The sequence below is a fragment of the Henckelia pumila genome, chromosome 4 (genome assembly GCF_033568475.1).
Source record: "Henckelia pumila isolate YLH828 chromosome 4, ASM3356847v2, whole genome shotgun sequence".
In the NCBI taxonomy this organism is placed as follows: Eukaryota; Viridiplantae; Streptophyta; class Magnoliopsida; order Lamiales; family Gesneriaceae; genus Henckelia; species Henckelia pumila.
In genome coordinates, this window is record NC_133123.1 from 192,239,079 (window position 1) to 192,257,231 (window position 18,153).

Below are 18,153 nucleotides of genomic sequence, written 5' to 3' on the forward strand. Positions count from 1 at the left end.
CCGGATAAACTCCGGTGAGAAACAATTCTCAGTATAACCAACATATAGAAAGCGTTAAATAAATCATATCGACCCTATTAAAACTCGACTCAACAAATAGAGTAAATTAACGCTTCGAATAAGAATTGATTCATATAACTTCGTGCCATCAAGATTCGTAAACGATCTTGACATGGATATCCATCTAACGAGTTCGTAAACGACTCGCAAATAAGGTTAACCGCAACCTTGGCATAGAATCGATTCAATATAGCATCATATCAACTCGAATATAAAGATCCACTACCTGAGATGGATCGACAACATCACAATCAAATCAAAAACATAAAAAAGTATGTGGTTTTTTACGGGCCAACTCAAGATTAGTCGTTCTTGAGTTTCAAAGTCCCTACTTCGCGATGTCGTTATTATACCTTCGTTTATCTCGATTCTGAACTCTTCAAATCTGAAAGATACAATCATAACACATATATCAAACTTCATTTCAATCTATTGTATCAAAAACAAGTCGAAAACATCATAAGATCATCAATCAATCGCATTTCAAACCTCAATACACTTTCTTCGGTTCAAAGTCGTTGTCTCGAGTCGTTGGCCTTTCAAACTCAACTGAAACTGAAGAATAAAATTCTATAACATTCACATCATCAAGATAAGTGTTTCAGCTTAGCTATCGAATATCAAAAAAGTCCAAAAACTCGATTAAACGACGTAGCGATTGAAAATCGGTAACCGACGTAATCCCGAAATCATTTCTAACTTCAAAACCTATTATACGTGTATTCAATTCAACAACCAACTGATATATCATTCCAAACCTCATCTCAGTAGCCATAACAATTGATATACATGCTGGAATCAAAGTTGAATACAAATAACACAAACTCATCAATCCGGTTTCGATATAGAATCGCATAAACGTCGATAAACATAATCGAAAACTCAACATCCGATATCTGTCAACTTTCGAGCTTCAAACCATACTGAAAGATATAAACACTTACACTAGATCGAAGCCCTCTTCGTAAGGATTCCAAAACAATTTACGGAATCAAAATCGGATAACCGGTGCAAAAGTTATAAGGATTTGAAGATCGGAAAATCAAAAAAAAAGAAAGATCGCGGCTTGCTCTGTTCAACTTCCTCTCAATTTTCTGAATTGCTTAACATATCACACGTAGATATGCTGAGTAATATATTTCAAATCTGATAACTTTCAATTAAAATTGCACTTTAGTCCCTCAACTCTTCAATAATTGCAATTTGGTCCTCGACCCTTATTTTAATTCAATTTCAATCCTAAATAATTTAAGAACATTAGAATTTAAATCAAAACTCTAAATATTCCCAAATTAAATATACTCGGATTAAAATTAAATAAATTTGAATTAATATTAATTAATCCCGGGCCTTACATATGGCCACGCCGGAACGGTGGCTGGCGGTGGCAAGAAGAGAAGAAGAAGAAGAAGAAGAAGAAGAAGAAGAAGAAAGGCGATCGATAGAGGGAAAAGAGAAGGAGCCGATGGACTTAAGAGAATGGGAGAGAGAAACGTGAGTTGTGTGTGTGTGTGTGTGTGTGTGTGTGTTCTTGGGTTTAATTTGTGTGATAGATGTGTATATGTGTATGTATAGGTGGGTGTGAGTATGATTTTTTTTAAAATGCTACTACCTTTAAAAAGTGTCACTCAACTTTAGCAACTTAGGGTCATAAATTTAATTGCACCTATAAAATTCACAAGCTTGAAAATCCTAATTTAAAATATTGAATTAGATTTTGCTAGTCCGGGTTTAAAAATGCTAATTTTCGAAAAATTTTAAAAACAAGCTCTAGAATGCGGAAAAATTGATTTTCGACACCCGGAAAATTCTAAAATCACCCTACATATAATTTTCCTCAATTATTACTGAAATTTACTTTTGAAATAAAATTTTAGGAATTAACCGCCGAAGTCCACCATCGCCGACAACCGGAACTGGAAGTCATTGAATTCAAGAATTTCATGAACAATTAACTAAAAAAATATTTGAGCAACTAATTATTTAAAGAATTTAAACAATAAATTAGAAATTAGAATTAACACTTTAAATATTTTGATGTCACAGCAACAATTAAAATATGTAAATAACAAGAAGAATGATTTAAATTATTTTAAACAAACTAGACAAACGTTTAAAAGCAGTTTAAATAAAAACACAAGCGGAAGTAAAAAACTTTTAAAATGATTTGGACAATTAAAAAGGATTTAAATAAATAATCTAAGAATTTAAAATAATTTAAAATAACTAGCCGTTAAACTTAGGTTATTTAAAATAAATAAGTTGGACACTCAAAAATATTTAAACAAATAAGCTAAACAATTAAAATTATTTAAAAGAATAAACTAAAAAATTAATTAAAGTCATTTAAATATGCAATATTAAACCATTAAAATATTAAAACAATTAAGTTGTACAATAAAAACTATTTTGACAAATAAACTTAAATAATTAAAAACATTAATTAAATAGTTAGTACAATAAAAATCATTTGAATAAATAATAAAATATTTTATTAACACATAATTCACATAAAAAAATTTAAATCAATTAAACCTAAAAATAATAATCTTAATATTTATTAAATTTAATGCACGTGATTTAGTAGATTGGGTTTTAGGTACTACAATTCCTCCCCCCCATTAAATGAAATTTCGTCCTCAAAATTCAAGACTTACTAACTAGATTCTAATACCTTAGACCAGATTAACATTAAATTTTCTAACTTTGCACCCACAAGAGTTGGCCTAAATCAGCTTTCGCTGCGCATTCTGATGTTTATTGATATCTATATCATCAAAGATTTGACTAACTCTTATTGCAATATAAAACTTACAATTCTTACATATTCCCAAGTGGTCTTATCCTCAAGGAAATTCTATCACTCCTCAAATTTACTTTCGATCTAAATTTACAAACTTAAAAACGTCATCTTACCGCAACTGATAAGTTCTACAACCTACAAATTCTTAGACCTTTATGTTATTGCACAACCTACATATTGTTAACCTTATATCCTACGTCGGGATTCCAAGCAATAGAGCCCATATAACCAATAAATAATTTATGTCTACCTCGACCATAACTTAAAAACTTTCTAATAACGAAGCTATGCTTAACGTCTATTTATCAATTAAACTTAACTCATATAATATACAACTCGAGCTCTTAAGAAATTCAAAAGTCCTCAAAATTCTTAGCAACTAACACTAAATTTTTCTAAATAGGATAGTAAGGGACTCTACATTCCTACCTCATTAGACCTCAAGAAATGAGATGAGTCTAACTCATATAATATACAACTCGAGCTCTTAAGAAATTCACAAGTCCTCAAAATTCTTAGCAACTAACACTAAATTTTTCTAAATAGGATAGTAAGGGACTCTACATTCCTACCTCATTAGACCTCAAGAAATGAGATGAGTCTGACAACTATTTATTAGCAGTGCTATGCTTAATGATCCTGAACTATGCTCAATCCCTTATTAGTTACTGCAACTCACAACGCTTCTAAGGATGCTTAAAATTCTCCTACGCAATGACTCTAGTTCAGCTAACTTACAAGCAGGACAAATGACTCTCCTCAACTTAGGATTGATTGACTCATTTCTATAAATTAATCTAATCTAATCCTTGATAAGAAAATGTAACCATAATATCCGTTGTTGTTCAGTCCCAAGGTATTAACCGATGACATATAGAATCCAAATAGGTGACTAAATAGATCTCAATTATCCATTCACCAATTTATACGTTCATCTCTAGCATCTTTGATTCTATCAAAAATTCAATTCTTAATTAAAATTTTCCAACAGATTTATCCACTTTTCTCTATCTCATATGCAACGACTAAATAATCCATATTTATCCTTGAAGCCAAAACATAACACGAGTTATCATCCATTTATTGGATTAGATCGTCTCTAAGTACCAAATAGTTCTCACGTATCACCTGAAGACATATCTCAAATCTCTAGTTCAACTCGAAAGCAGGTCTGAAAATCCAAAAATTCACAAATTATGATATGTACAACCTTTATTCATATTTTTAGAACTTAATATATAATTAGACACCTCGAAGAGTTAGTAATCCGAGCGTAAATGCTTTCCCAGTGTTCCTCTAGTACCTTAGTATTTCGCTGATGACTAAATATACAACTTATCCCGAAAACTACTTGAATATTCTATTCATCATCCTATACTCATATTTGGTGCATTAGTCTTACCGGTTTACATTCAAAAAATCTTAGAATTCAAATGTAAAGTACCCAAAAGTCTCAAGGAACAACTCTATTTCCTATCTCGTAACTGTTCACCCATTCAGCTTACCAAAATCATCTGTGATCCTATTTAAAATTGAAACAACTCATTCAATTAATTTACTACCTAGCAGCCTACTCGCTAGAACTAGATAGAATTTAGTAGTCGTCATTCCCCGGATCACATCAATAACTTAGGATTTTATCTTAGTACTAATACTAAATTCCAATAGTCTAAACACTTACTATGCGGTTAAGAGTCCATTCTATACACAAGAAATAGAAATGATAATTGAAACTATGATCCACTCAAATAAATCACCATGATGGATCCTGAAGGAAACAAACATACGAGTAATGCTTCTTAATACGAAATGAAATGATACTAGCATTACAAACATACGAGCTGAAAATAAAAATATAGATAAGTGAAAACAACTCACTCATAATTAAATTCTAGGGATGGGTGAATAATAATGGAGGCTCCAAGAATAATGATTATGAGCCAACAAGATAGAAAATCTTATGATCACTCATCCATGGGTAATGAAATTATGCTCAAACAATTAAAGCACAATTAACTCAATCGGTGTGGCTTCAATCGGGAGAAGTCCACACAGGTCAATATTCAGAGAAACGACGGTCTCAAGGCATACTCAGGGGTCAACCACACAACGCAATTAGATCACCAATAAAATACCAAATGAAACTTAATCACATCAACATGTGGCTTCTAGAACCAAAGAAAAATTTAATGAAGTGTGAAATACGAACAAAGTCCTGTTAAAAGTTCAACCAATGCCAAAGTAGCAGAATACAACATTGGTTGAGGTTATACAAATCCATAAATGCACGAAGGATGCGTAAAGAGATTTTGGATATTCGAAAATATATGTTGCAATGGATATGTGCACAAAAGAGGAAAAAAAGGAAATAATATTCGAAGTAGTAGTTCATATAATCAAAAGCTTCATTAGTAACCGATTCACTATTTCCCAAAATCATATTTTCCCAAATAACAAAATAAAACTCAAACTATCCATAATAATATAAAACCAAATTCGTATCCCAAGTCTTCACACGAGTTTTGATTCATTAACTTAACAGACTAAAACATACGCCTTATCAATTTCTTAAACAAACTATTCGCTTAGTGGTATTTGGCTAAAATCCATTATGAGAAAATAAATTACAATAAGGACCCACCAATTAGTATCTCCTAATGCGCAAGTTTGATATCTTCCAACAAACTCCTACAATCTCATCAAAATTACTAACACTATCTAATAACTCAAACAACATCCACATACTACTTAAAACTGGAAGGAATATTGGTACCCCAACTCCGTTTAACTTGAAACCGCATGCTATAAAAATAAACAGTCAAATGGTACATTTTAAACTACTAAAAGAAATTTTTAAACGAAAATAAACACTAAAACACACTTCAATAAATTAAATACCTGGTTTTGAAAATATTTTTTTAAAAAAGAACGACATCAAAACATTTAAAGTATCAATTCAAGTATGACTAACATATAAAATTCCTTAAAACTTACAGACTTTGAAGCAAGATTTCTCGAGTTTCTTGAACCGGCAGTAGACACAACCCAACCAGAACCATGCTCTGATACCAATTGAAATGTCCCTTACTTCTATTTTAAATTAATTAATAATGAAAATTTGGATTTTAAAAATTTTCGGCATGACCTATCTACTTATTTTCAAACCCTCCTTTCACAGACAACAACTAAAAATACGACCAACAATACGAAATAAACTTGACTGATAAAGGAACGAGAACCAGAGAAAAAGATTCGACATTACGAACATCAAAAGATCAAGCAATTACATATTCACATGCCCACAAATAATTCTATAAATCCTTACAATAACATTTAACCAAACAACAAAATGAAAGAATTTAAACTTTTTAAAGTGAACTTCTGCGGAAGACTAGCATAGGTCGGAGGGATGTTCCGTGCTCGCATCGTAGTCCACTCGATAGTCTTGTCCCTCGATCTCAACGATAAATTAACTTGCACCAAGTAGATGTAGTGATCCTAGGGGCCCAGCAAGAATATGGAGGAATAACGAGTACTACATAAATACATGCACACGCAGAATAAAAGTAGCTGATACTAAAAATATTTTTGTTTTGTGCCCTTACTTTAAACAAAATAGACTTCTAAAAATGAGAGAACTTGAAAGTAACATATGCATGGCTAAGTCTAACATAATCACTGTATCTGCATAAACTGTACTGAAACATAAACATATAAGTTTTGGTGAACTTAGATCCTTGAGTTGTGACTCTGTGGTTTCGATCTCCATCATGGCTGCAGTGCACTATGCCGCAAGGAAGTCATGATATCTCCCAAACTCGTCTTGCCCATACTTGGTAAGGGAAGCTAGGATTTCTCCCAACTCGTCCAAACCCATACTTGGTAAGGGAAATCAGGATTTCTCCCAACTCGTCCAAACCCATAAATTTGGTAAGGGAAGTCAGAACGTCTCCCAACTCGTCCAAATTCATATTTTTCTATTGTCACTGTAACGCCCCGAATTTATCTTAATTGAGATTATTTGAGATAATCAGAGTTTCCATAGTTTAAGAGCCGGCTTGATTTTGATCAGGGTCTATTTTGCAAAATTCAGATTTTTCAGGGACTAAATGCAAAATTGGGATTTGTTAGATATTTATAGGAGCTTTGACTAATTTTTCTTCACTTCATCTTCCTCCTTCACGCCTAGACTCCATTGAAGGGCTCAAATGTGACTTTGAGCTTCCAGAATTCTTCCCGAGCTCGATCCGTCAATTGGAATTGATTTCTGAAGGCAGATTAGCGATCACGACAGCGAGAGCTCCGTTATATCGTAAGTATTTCTCCGATCATATTCGTTATATTTTTCAGATGTCGTTAGAATCAATTGAGTTGAGAGTATGTTGTTCTTGGCAGAGTTCTGATCGTTTATTATCTATCGGTTTTGAAATAGAGCGACGTTCGGATTTATTATGATTTTTGGAAGTTTATTCGAAAGTTTGAGTTTTGTGATTTGTTGGAATCCGATTGTTATGGTTGAATGTTGGTTGATTTGAGTTTATTGGATTGATATTATTCTGTCTGCGATTTCAGTTTGATTAGAATATAACCGTTATGCCGCCGGTTTGAGTTTTGGGCTATAGTTTGATTTGAGCCATTTTCAGTCATGTTTGAATGTCGATAGTGATCTCGGGCCTTTATTAATTCTTTTCCAGATTCATTTGAAGGTCGTGAGTTGCGAGATTTCAGAATTTGAATTGTTTTAGAGATTGTAGCAGGTATAGTATCAATTCTCTTATTATCGATCAAGGAAGTTTGATTGAATCTTGAATGAGTATATTGTTGTTGTTTCCAAGTTGGAGCATCGACGTTTGAAAGAGGTATAAGATGATTTAGACTGGAATGGAACGAGTGACTCGAATCTGACTTGATTCGAGTGTTCCGAAAAAATCACATACTTGCATGTTAATTGATTTACTTGAATGAGTTATGATTTTCAATGCATTCATATTGAGCCAATGGATTTATTTCATTTTGAGTTAGACGTTCTGAGAACTATAGTAGGGGGCATTGGCAGGCGATTTACTGCAATGACCGACTTAATTCTATATAGTTGCTTCAGAGTCTAGAGGATTGAAATATGCACTATCCACCTCGAGGGGAGAGTCGGTGTGATTTGTGTGATATTTAATCCTCGGGATCCCAATAGAGGAAAAGAGCAGAGAACCCTTACCTTGTGATTATCCAGACTTGATAATCCCAGATTTAAAATACATGCATTGCATTTTATGCATTTGAATTGAGTTTAGACATCCTTTTGGAATTGCTTGTCTTGTATATATATATATATATATATATATATATATATCATGTTTTGATATATTAATTGATATGCATATTTGTCTCTTTTACTGGAAATTGTATTCTCACCAGATTATCCGACTATTTTCTTGTATTTGTATGTGTTCTTGGCAACAGGTGGGGCAGGACCAAGTCAGAGATCGCATGACTAGGTGGTCGAGTGGATAGAAGTGAGGCATTGGTGTTTAGGAGTCGATTTTTGTATTCGAACTCGTTGTATTTTCGTGAGTTGTAATAGCTAGAACTGATGCATGTTCTACTTTTGAGAAATTGTATAACTCTAGAACTACCATGTATTGTATTGTGCATGTTGGACGAGCTCATGTTGAATTTGATTAGATTTGGTTTGTTGAATTGGAGTTGGGGAACCTGCTCTGTTTCTGATGCTTTTTTGGGCAGAGGGCGCGCTCGATCGCACGAGTTCGTAGGATCGAGCGCGTCCCTTAAATTTTTTGAGGCAGTGACATTGCAAGAATTGGTGCGCTCGATCCCACGAGTTTATCGGATCGATCGATCGAGCGCAGCCCCTTTTTTTTAAAAAAAAATATTTTCTTTTAATCTTGGATCTTGTATTCTTAAATTGTTGTTTTATTCCAGATTAGAATATTAGAACAGAGGTCTCACATTAAGTGATATAAATCGATAAGATCTTGGACTGAATTTAGAAGTGAGCGGGGTAGATTGAGTCCGCATGAATTGATTTCTCGCATGTGAATGAGTTATTTAAATTGATTTATTTAAATACCATGCGAGCATGCTTTATTAATTGAGAGCTATTTGAGTTACATGATTATGTAATTTAAATTTATAAAGCATGATTTACTTGAGATATAACTATTTTGTTATCAACTGGTATCCAAATTCTGAGAGGTTGCAAGGGCACCGAATTGCAGCGATTGAGATATCCTGTGTCCTAACCTTTGATTATCATATGGGTCCTTGTCGAGTTATTAACAGGAACCCGCCGCCAGTTACTCCTCCGAATGAGCAAGCTAGTACAGAATTCAATCAGTTGGATGCCACAGCGATGCCGATGTAAACCTTGCTGAAGAGGTTTCAGTCATTTAACCCTCCTTTGTTGCTGGGTACAGAGAATCCTGTTGACTGCGAGAGCTGGTTGGATGACGTTGATCAGTTGTTCGATTCCTTTGACTATTCTGATGACCGCAGAACGAGGTTGGTCATTCATCAGCTTCGTGGTGTTGCTAAAAACTGGTGGATCACGACGAAGAGATCCACGGAGAACCGAGGTACATCTATTAACTGGAATCTATTTAAGTCTGAGTTTTATAAGCGGTTTTTCTCAGTTTCATACCGAAAGGACAAAGGAGCCAAATTTGCAAATCTGAGGCAGGGGAATTTGAATATTGAGGAGTATGTGGCCAAGTTTGATAGTTTGCTGAGATTTGCACCGCACATTGCCAACAACAAAGAAGCAAAAGCTGATCAGTTCATTAATGGTTTGAACCCTGATATCTTCACGTTGGTAAACACTGCTAGGCCTGATAATTTTGCGGATGCCATGAATCATGCAAAAGGAGCTGAAGCAGGTTTGTGGAGACAGAGAGGAGGTCAGTTTATGCCGCAACAGCAGCAAGGACAGTTCCAGGCACAACCTTCTCAATACCATAACCAACCGTCCCAATACCAGAATCAATCTTTTCTGTTTCAAAATCAACCACCGAGATCTGAAGGTGGAAGCAGTGGAAGTAATAAGAAGGATTACTATCATTCGAAGGGGAAGCAGTTTAAGAAGCACAGAAGCAGTTCTTCGAGCTCTAGTGGCTCGAGGCAGTTCGGATCGGGACAGAGTTCGGGTCAATCAGGCATGTCTTGTGCCAATTGCGGAGGTCGTCACTCCAGTGATCAGTGTAGAGGTATTTTTGGAAGCTGCTATCTCTGTAATCAAGCGGGGCACTTTGCCAGAGCGTGTCCTCAGAGGGGCTTTGAGCAGGCTCAGAGTGGAAGTTTCTCGAGACAGACAACTCAGCCTCAGTAGCAAGCACCTATTGTCCACTCTTTCCAACCTCAGCAGCAGAATAGACAGGAAGGTAATCAGTATGCAAACCATCCTCCCAGACAGAAGGCACGAGTTTTTGCTCTGTCTGAGGATCTGCAGACTCAGGCTGCACCCGATAATGACAGATCAGGTAACGTTTGATTTTGGGTTTTCTATTCTTATTGGACTGTTAGATACTGGTGAGTCTCTTGCCTTCTTATTGAAGAATCTGTTAATGTTTATCGTGCCTATAAAATTTTGTTGAATCGTTCGAATTGACGAATACTCCTGTAGTGTTGTTAATTTTTCTATTAACCGGATCTTTCAGAATAGTAGTTGAAGTTAGGAATTCTTATCGATGATTTACTTGTCTTTCGGAATGAGAATTGTGCTGATCATTCAGAGCTTTTGAGAATCGTATTTAATTTTGGGTGCCGAACAGTGGTAAGTTATTTGTCGACGTCTGAATTCTGTTTGGATCAAGTTGTATTCCTCGATTTTATGATTTGGTAATGGAATTTCTGTCGATCAGCGCTCCAGTATACTGATTTTTGATACTGATGATCTTTCAGTACTTGGCATTTTTCTTATCGAGATTTTGGGATGTATTCTTATTCTGAAGAATCACGCTCTAGTCTGAGGCATCAAGGCAACTGAAGATGCTCGAGACTCAATGTCTGTTTCTGGACTTGAGCTCGCAGCGATCTTATTGATTGGGAGATTTGTTATCTATTGTCTTATGAGGAAATTTCCGCGTTCTTTTCTAATCTTAAGAGTTGGCGTATTTATTTCGCAGACGGAACCGATTATGAGGACAGAGAAGAAGATTAGATTATATGAAATTCTGACTGCGAATCTTTTATCTGAAGAATTGAATGCAACAGCTGATGTTTTGAATCGAAGGATTTGATCTTATTTTATCTACTATCTGTTTATGGTTGTTTGATTGATGAAATCTGCTACCGTATTCCGTACCGAATGACTTTTAGTCAGGATTAGAATATTGATATTTTGTCAGAGGTCGTCAGGTGTCATGTTTTGCCGAAGTCTGTCAGTTTAGACAGAGATCCTCGTTGCATTCGTTCTTTCGGCATAGACTTCGAAGAGACTTTTGTTGTTTGATTACAACTTATTTTAGTTCAATATCCTCAGAACGACGGACAGCCAGATCAGATGAGTCGACTTTTGATTGTCGGACTTGAAGGAGTAATTTGAGAGACACAGTTTGCATTGGAACCGTGTTTGATTTCGAGGACGAAATTTTTTCTTAGAAGGGAAGAATTGTAACACCCCGAATTTATCTTAATTGAGCTTATTTGAGATAATCAGAGTTTCCAGAGTTTAAGAGCCGACTTGATTTTGATCAGAGTCTATTTTGCAAAATTAAAATTTTTCAGGGACTAAATTTCAAAATTAGGATTTATTAGATATTTATAGGAGCTTTGACTTATTTTTTCTTCACTTCATCTTCCTCCTTCACGCCTAGACTCCATTGAAGGGCTCAAACGTGACTTCGAGCTTCCAGAATTCTTCCCGAGCTCGATCCGTCCGTTGGAATTTATTTCTGAAGGCAGATTAGCGATCACGACAGCAAGAACTCCGTTATATCGTAAGTATTTCTCCGATCATATTTGTTCTATTTTTCGGATGTCGTTAGAATCGATTGAGTTGCGAGTATGTTGTTCTTGGCAGAGTTCTGATCGTTTATTATCTGTCGGTTTTGAAATAGAGCGACGTTCGAAATTGTTATGATTTTCGGAAGTTTATTCGAAAGTTTGAGTTTTGTGATTTGTTGGAATCAGATTGTTATGGTTGAATTTTGGTTGATTTGAGTTTATTGGATTGATATTATGCTATCTGCGATTTTGATTAGATTAGAATATAGTCGTTATGCCGCCAGTTTGAGTTTTGGGCTATAGTTTGATTTGAATTAATTTGAGCCATTTTCAGTCATGTTTGAATGTCGATAGTGATCTCGGGCCTTTATTGCAGATTCATTTGAAGGTCGTGAGTTGCGAGATTTTAGAATTTGAACCATTTTAGAGATTGTAGCAGGTATAGTATCGATTCTCTTATTATCGATCGAGGAAGTTTGATTGAATCTTGAATGAGTATATTGTTGTTGTTTCCAGGTTGGAGCATCGATGTTTGAAAGAGGTATAAGATGATTTAGACTGGAATGGAACGAGTGACTCGAATCCGACTTGATTCGAGTGTTCCGGAAAAATAACATACTTGCATGTTAATTGATTTACTTAAATGAGTTATGATTTTCATTGCATTCATATTGAGCCAATGGATTTATTTCATTTTGAGTTAGACGTTATGAGAACTATAGTAGGGGGCATTGGCAGGCGATTTACTACAATGACCGACTTAACTCTATATAGTTGCTTCAGATTCTAGAGGATTGAAATATGCACTATCCACCTCGAGGGGAGAGTCGGTGTGATTTGTGTGATATTTCATCATCGGGATCCCAATAGAGGAAAAGAGCAGAGAACCCTTACCTTGTGATTATCCAGACTTGATAATCCCAGATTTTAAAGACATGCATTGCATTTTATGCATTTGAATTGAGTTTAGACATGCTTTTGGAATTGCTTGTCTTGTATATATATATATCATGTTTTGATATATTAATTGATATGCATGTTTGTCTCTTTTACTGAGAATTGTATTCTCACCGGATTATCCGATTGTTGTCTTGTCTTTGTATGTGTGCTTGGCAACAGGTGGGGCAGGACCAAATCAGAGATTGCATGGCTAGGTGGTCCAGTGGATAGAAGTGAGGCCTTGGTGTTTAAAATTCGATTTTTGTATTCGAACTCGTTGTATTTTTGTGAGTTGTAATAGCTAGAACTGATGCATGTTATACTTTTGAGGAATTGTATAACTCTAGAACTACCATGTATTGTATTGTGCATGTTGGACGAGCTCATGTTGAATTTTATTAGATTTGGTTTGTTGAATTGGAATTGGGGAACCTGCTCTGTTTCTGATGTTTTTCTGGGCAGATGGCACGCTCGATCGCAAGAGTTTGTAGGATCGAGCGCAGCCCTTAAATTTGTTGAGGCAGTGGCATTTCAAGAATTGGTGTGCTCGATCCCAAGAGTTTATCGGATCGTTCGCAGCTCTTGAGATGTCTCCGGCAGTACTTGAGGCTTGGATGGTGCGCTCGATCGCGCGAGTTCATGCGATCAAGCGCAGCCCCTTTTTTTAAAAAAAAAATCTTTGCTTTTAATCTTGGATCTTGTATTCTTAAATTGTTGTTTTATTATAGATTAGAATATTAGAACAGAGGTCTCACAGTCACAAACATCTCACTTTATTCAAAAAAAATATTTTTCTTTCATTCCTGATTCATGGACTTAGCATGTATATGTAGATGTAACGTGCTTGTAAATATTTAATCGATGATCATGCAAGAGACTCAAATATAGATGACCGGGATGGTGATTTAGGAGACAAAACAAAGGGTAGGAGTCTAGACTATAAATTGCGCTTAGGACAATTCGAGCGGTTCACCCGTAAAACTTAAAACTCACTCGATTCTTATCCAAAAAGGATTCCGCTTTGAAACCACGACTCCCACACCCTTAGAACTAAATCAAGAAGTCATTCTTGGGGTAAGATTCATATGCAATCATTTTATAAAAATTCATTTCCGAACAGCAACCTCATTCAAATTCCAGAATTCTGCACCTATCCAATCAAATGCCTAGAACTCGACCAATTCATAACCGAATTAATTCCCGCTTGAACCGACATATTCCTAACATTCTAAACTAATTCCAGACCTGACCCTTAACCAAATTCCACTTTTAACCCTGTCTTATTCATAAATTTCCGGACAGCCCCAACACTCTTAAAAATTATGCTCAAGTCTCAATTATAAACTCTTCCAAAAACTTAGCCATATGTCTCCCAAGTTCCAAGCCACAAAACTAGGGTCGTGACCAATACTTGGACTCATCTCAAACCCCTAAGAACTCACCCCAACCAGCTCAACTTAACTCGATATGACAGCCCTTAAAAACCCCCAAAACCGAGCCCATCTACTAGCAAATTCGAAGAGCTTCCCAACTCCAACTTACAAGACAACTTCAACCCCATCCTAAGCACTACCATGTGAGCTATATTCTCACCCATGGTAGCTTCTAACTCACCATCCAAGCACCAAGAACAACACATCAACAGTTTCGAACCAAGCCATGTAAGACATATCATTTCTGAAATTTTTGAAAAAGTTCAAGGGCATCAAGAGAGGCATATTCAAACTCCCAACTCAACTAATTTTCAACAATAACATATGACAATAAACCAACATAAGCATAAACATGGCAATATAAAAGCTGGTGTTTTCAAAATATTCACCTAAATTTTAGAAAAAATTGAAATGCATAAAAACAAGACAACCACATGACATAATAATCTACTTTGGGCCAAATGAAACCATAATATTGCCTTAGCTACAAAAAAAATCGAAGAATCAAGAGCTTGAGTGAGCTGAAAATCGGCCAAGAGGAGAGCAAGGAGTTTTGAACAACTTGCTTGGAGGTATGGCCACGCCGGAACGGTAGCTGGCAGCGGCGGCGTGCTGGACGGCGGCGGCAAGGTGAGAAGAAGAAGAAGAAGAAGAAGAAGAAGAAGAAGAAGAAGAAGAAATCCGATCTATAGAGGGAAAAGAGAAGGAGCTGATGGACTTGAGAGAATGGGAGAGAAAAACGTGAGTTTATTGTTTGTGTGTGTGTGTGTGTGTGTTCTTGGGTTTAATTTGTGTGATAGATGTGTATATGTGTATGTATAGGTGGGTGTGAGTATGATTTTTAAAAAAATGCTACTACCTTTAAAAAGTGTCATTCAACTTTAGCAACTTAGGGTAATAAATTTAATTGCACTTATAAAATTCACAAGCTTGAAAATCCTAATTTAAAATATAAATTAGATTTTACTAGTCCGGGTTTAAAAATGTTAATTTTCAAAAAAGTTTAAAAATAGTCTCTAGAATGCGGAAAAAGTGATTTTCGACACCCAAAAAATCTAAAATCACCCTACATAATTTTCCTCAATTCTTACTGAAATTTACTCTTGAAATAAAATTTTAGGAAATAACCGCCAAAGTCCACCATCGCCGACAACAGGAACTGGAATTCATTGAATTCAATAATTTCTTGAACAATTAACTAAAAAAAAATATTTGCGCAACTAATTCTTTATAGAATTTAAACAATAACTTAGAAATTAGAATTAGCACTTTAAATATTCTGATGCCACATCAACGAGTAAAATATTTAAATAACAAGCAGAATGATTAAAATTATTTTAAACAAATTAGACAAACGTTTAAAAGCAGTTTAAATAAATACACAAGCAGAACTAAAAACTTTTAAAATGATTTGGACAATTAAAAAGAATTTAAATAAATAATCTAAGTATTAAAAATAACTAGCCTCTAAACTTAGGTTACTTAAAATAAATAAGTTGGACACTCAAAAATATTTAAACAATTAATAAGTTAAACAATTAAAATCATTTAAAAGTATAAACTAAACAATTAATTAAAGTCATTTAAATATGCAAGCTTAAACCATTAAAATATTAAAACAATTAAGTTGTACAATAAAAATCATTTTGAGAAATAAACTTACACAATTAAAAACATTAATTAAATAGTTAGTAAAATAAAAATATTTGAATAAATAATAAAATATTTTATTAACACATAATTCACATAAAAAAAATTTAAATCAATTAAACCTAAAAATAATAATCTTAATTTTTATTAAATTTAATGCACGCGATTTAGTAGATTGAGTTTTAGGTACTACAGATTGTTTTCTATGTATCATTCCAACCAACTCCACTTTTGGATAGTAACGTTACCAACGAACTATAGGTTTTCTTCCACACATGAATATTAGAATTTATATGAGGATTCTCACGTAAACTAGTATCTGGTATTGCTGCCTGCATCGCATTCTCCAAAATATTCAGGTAACCAGCTCTGAATCCATTTTCACTTTCCAACCCTTCGTGATAACTTCGTTCAATGATTGTATCAACACTTCCTCTTTGTGGCCACTCCAAGATCGTCTTGTCTTGTCCTCTTTAGTGAAGCGCCCACTATTAGTCCCTGAATGTGTGGCACTATCCATGGTGGAACCAAAACTGCAAGATTTTTCCTGAAATTGAAGAAGATTAACTTTCATATATTGGTAATTCAAAAACTTTAACAAATAAATAAACACGAGTAACGCGAAAAAAAGTGCAACGCGATACAATAATACAAATAAACTTAGCTAACGGTAGTTGTTCCACATTGACATTGCGAATTCATCTCTCCAATTGTCACACTCATTCGATGACTGAAAAGTACTTATGTAATCATGTTGTGTCTCATGCATTGGGATACCAAAATTCTCCTCATTTTCCTCCAACGACTCGTCAGGCATTTGTGTATGGATAAAATTGGGTAAGAGAATACAAGCAAGGATGATACCATTATGAACGTCCAATGGATAGAACGACGAATTATAGACCATCTCTTTTTCATCAAACCAAATGCTCCCTCGATAATGTTTCTTGCTTGAGAGTTTCTCCAATTAAATAGCTCACGGTAATCTTTTGGTGCAGCTGCACGGTTGTCCCAAGCATCTCTATGATACCTTACTCATCTGTATGAAGTCAAGAATCCCTCGATATTAGCATATCCATTGTCACACCGATAGTAACAACCAAAAATTTTATTTAATTAAATGTTTTTATTGCATTAAACAAAAAATTTTGTAGAACACGTATCAGTGAAATTGGGAAAAATTAAACAACAGATTTGTTCAAACTATATTACCTCGTGGAACCTTGTAGTGATTATCTCGAGTTAATGAATCTCTTAACACTCTTGCATCAGTCACAGATCCATCCCACCCAGTAAGAGCGTAAATGAATTTCATATTGTCGTCACAAATAGCCAACACGTTAACCGTAATGTTTCCTTTTCTATTCATGTATTTAGGCTTCTTTTTAGCAGGTACATGTATACCAATATGTGTGTCATCCAATGCACCTAGGCAGCCCTTCATAGAGTAATGCAATTAAACTATTTAACAGTTAAAATTTTATGACTTTGAATTTCATTTCATTGTGTAAACAGATACAAAATGTCGAAGCCATACCTCAAACCATTTCCAAGTCTCATTGTCATAGTTTCCATCGACTAGGGTAGGCTTCACGAGAAGTATCAGGTGTAACTTCAACATGGAACAAAGTACTTCATGAAAGTGAGCACTTATTGTTTGTACACTACACATGTAATAATGACTCGTGATTCGTGACACGATTTTTCTTATGATGTGTCAATATGGACAAAGACATTGCTATCTTCTCTTCTACTCGGACGTATCTTGAATTTGTTAGTCCTACAAAGTTAACTAAAAGATTGCACAAACTTCCAAAAGCATTCTGATTCATCTCAAGTTTACCACACATTGAACGTCCCCATCTTCAATAATCATATTCAAATGGCTCAATTGAGCATTGATTCTTTTTTACATGGTGTACGACACTGATGTGATACGAGTGGAACGACGCCGCTTCACACACTTTGTCGTATGTAGGCAAACTAGAAGACACAACAACAACAGATTTTGGAACAACAATTGTTGAACCAGAACAACTAGTAGAAGTTTTCTATGTTTTGTGTCCATCGTGCCACCACACACAATAAACGACAACACATACAAATTTTTTCGGAATGTATATTACGAGTAATACATGAGCACAACCACAATTCATCCATGCATAAACATATTTCAGATAATTTTTGATCAACTTCAGTTTTTTTTATGTGAATCTCTGGTACGAGAAATGAAATCATGTGATTACATTTCGTAATCTGTATTATTGTTTATCATGCTAGTACCTCTGAAACAGAATAAGTAGAACAAAGCAT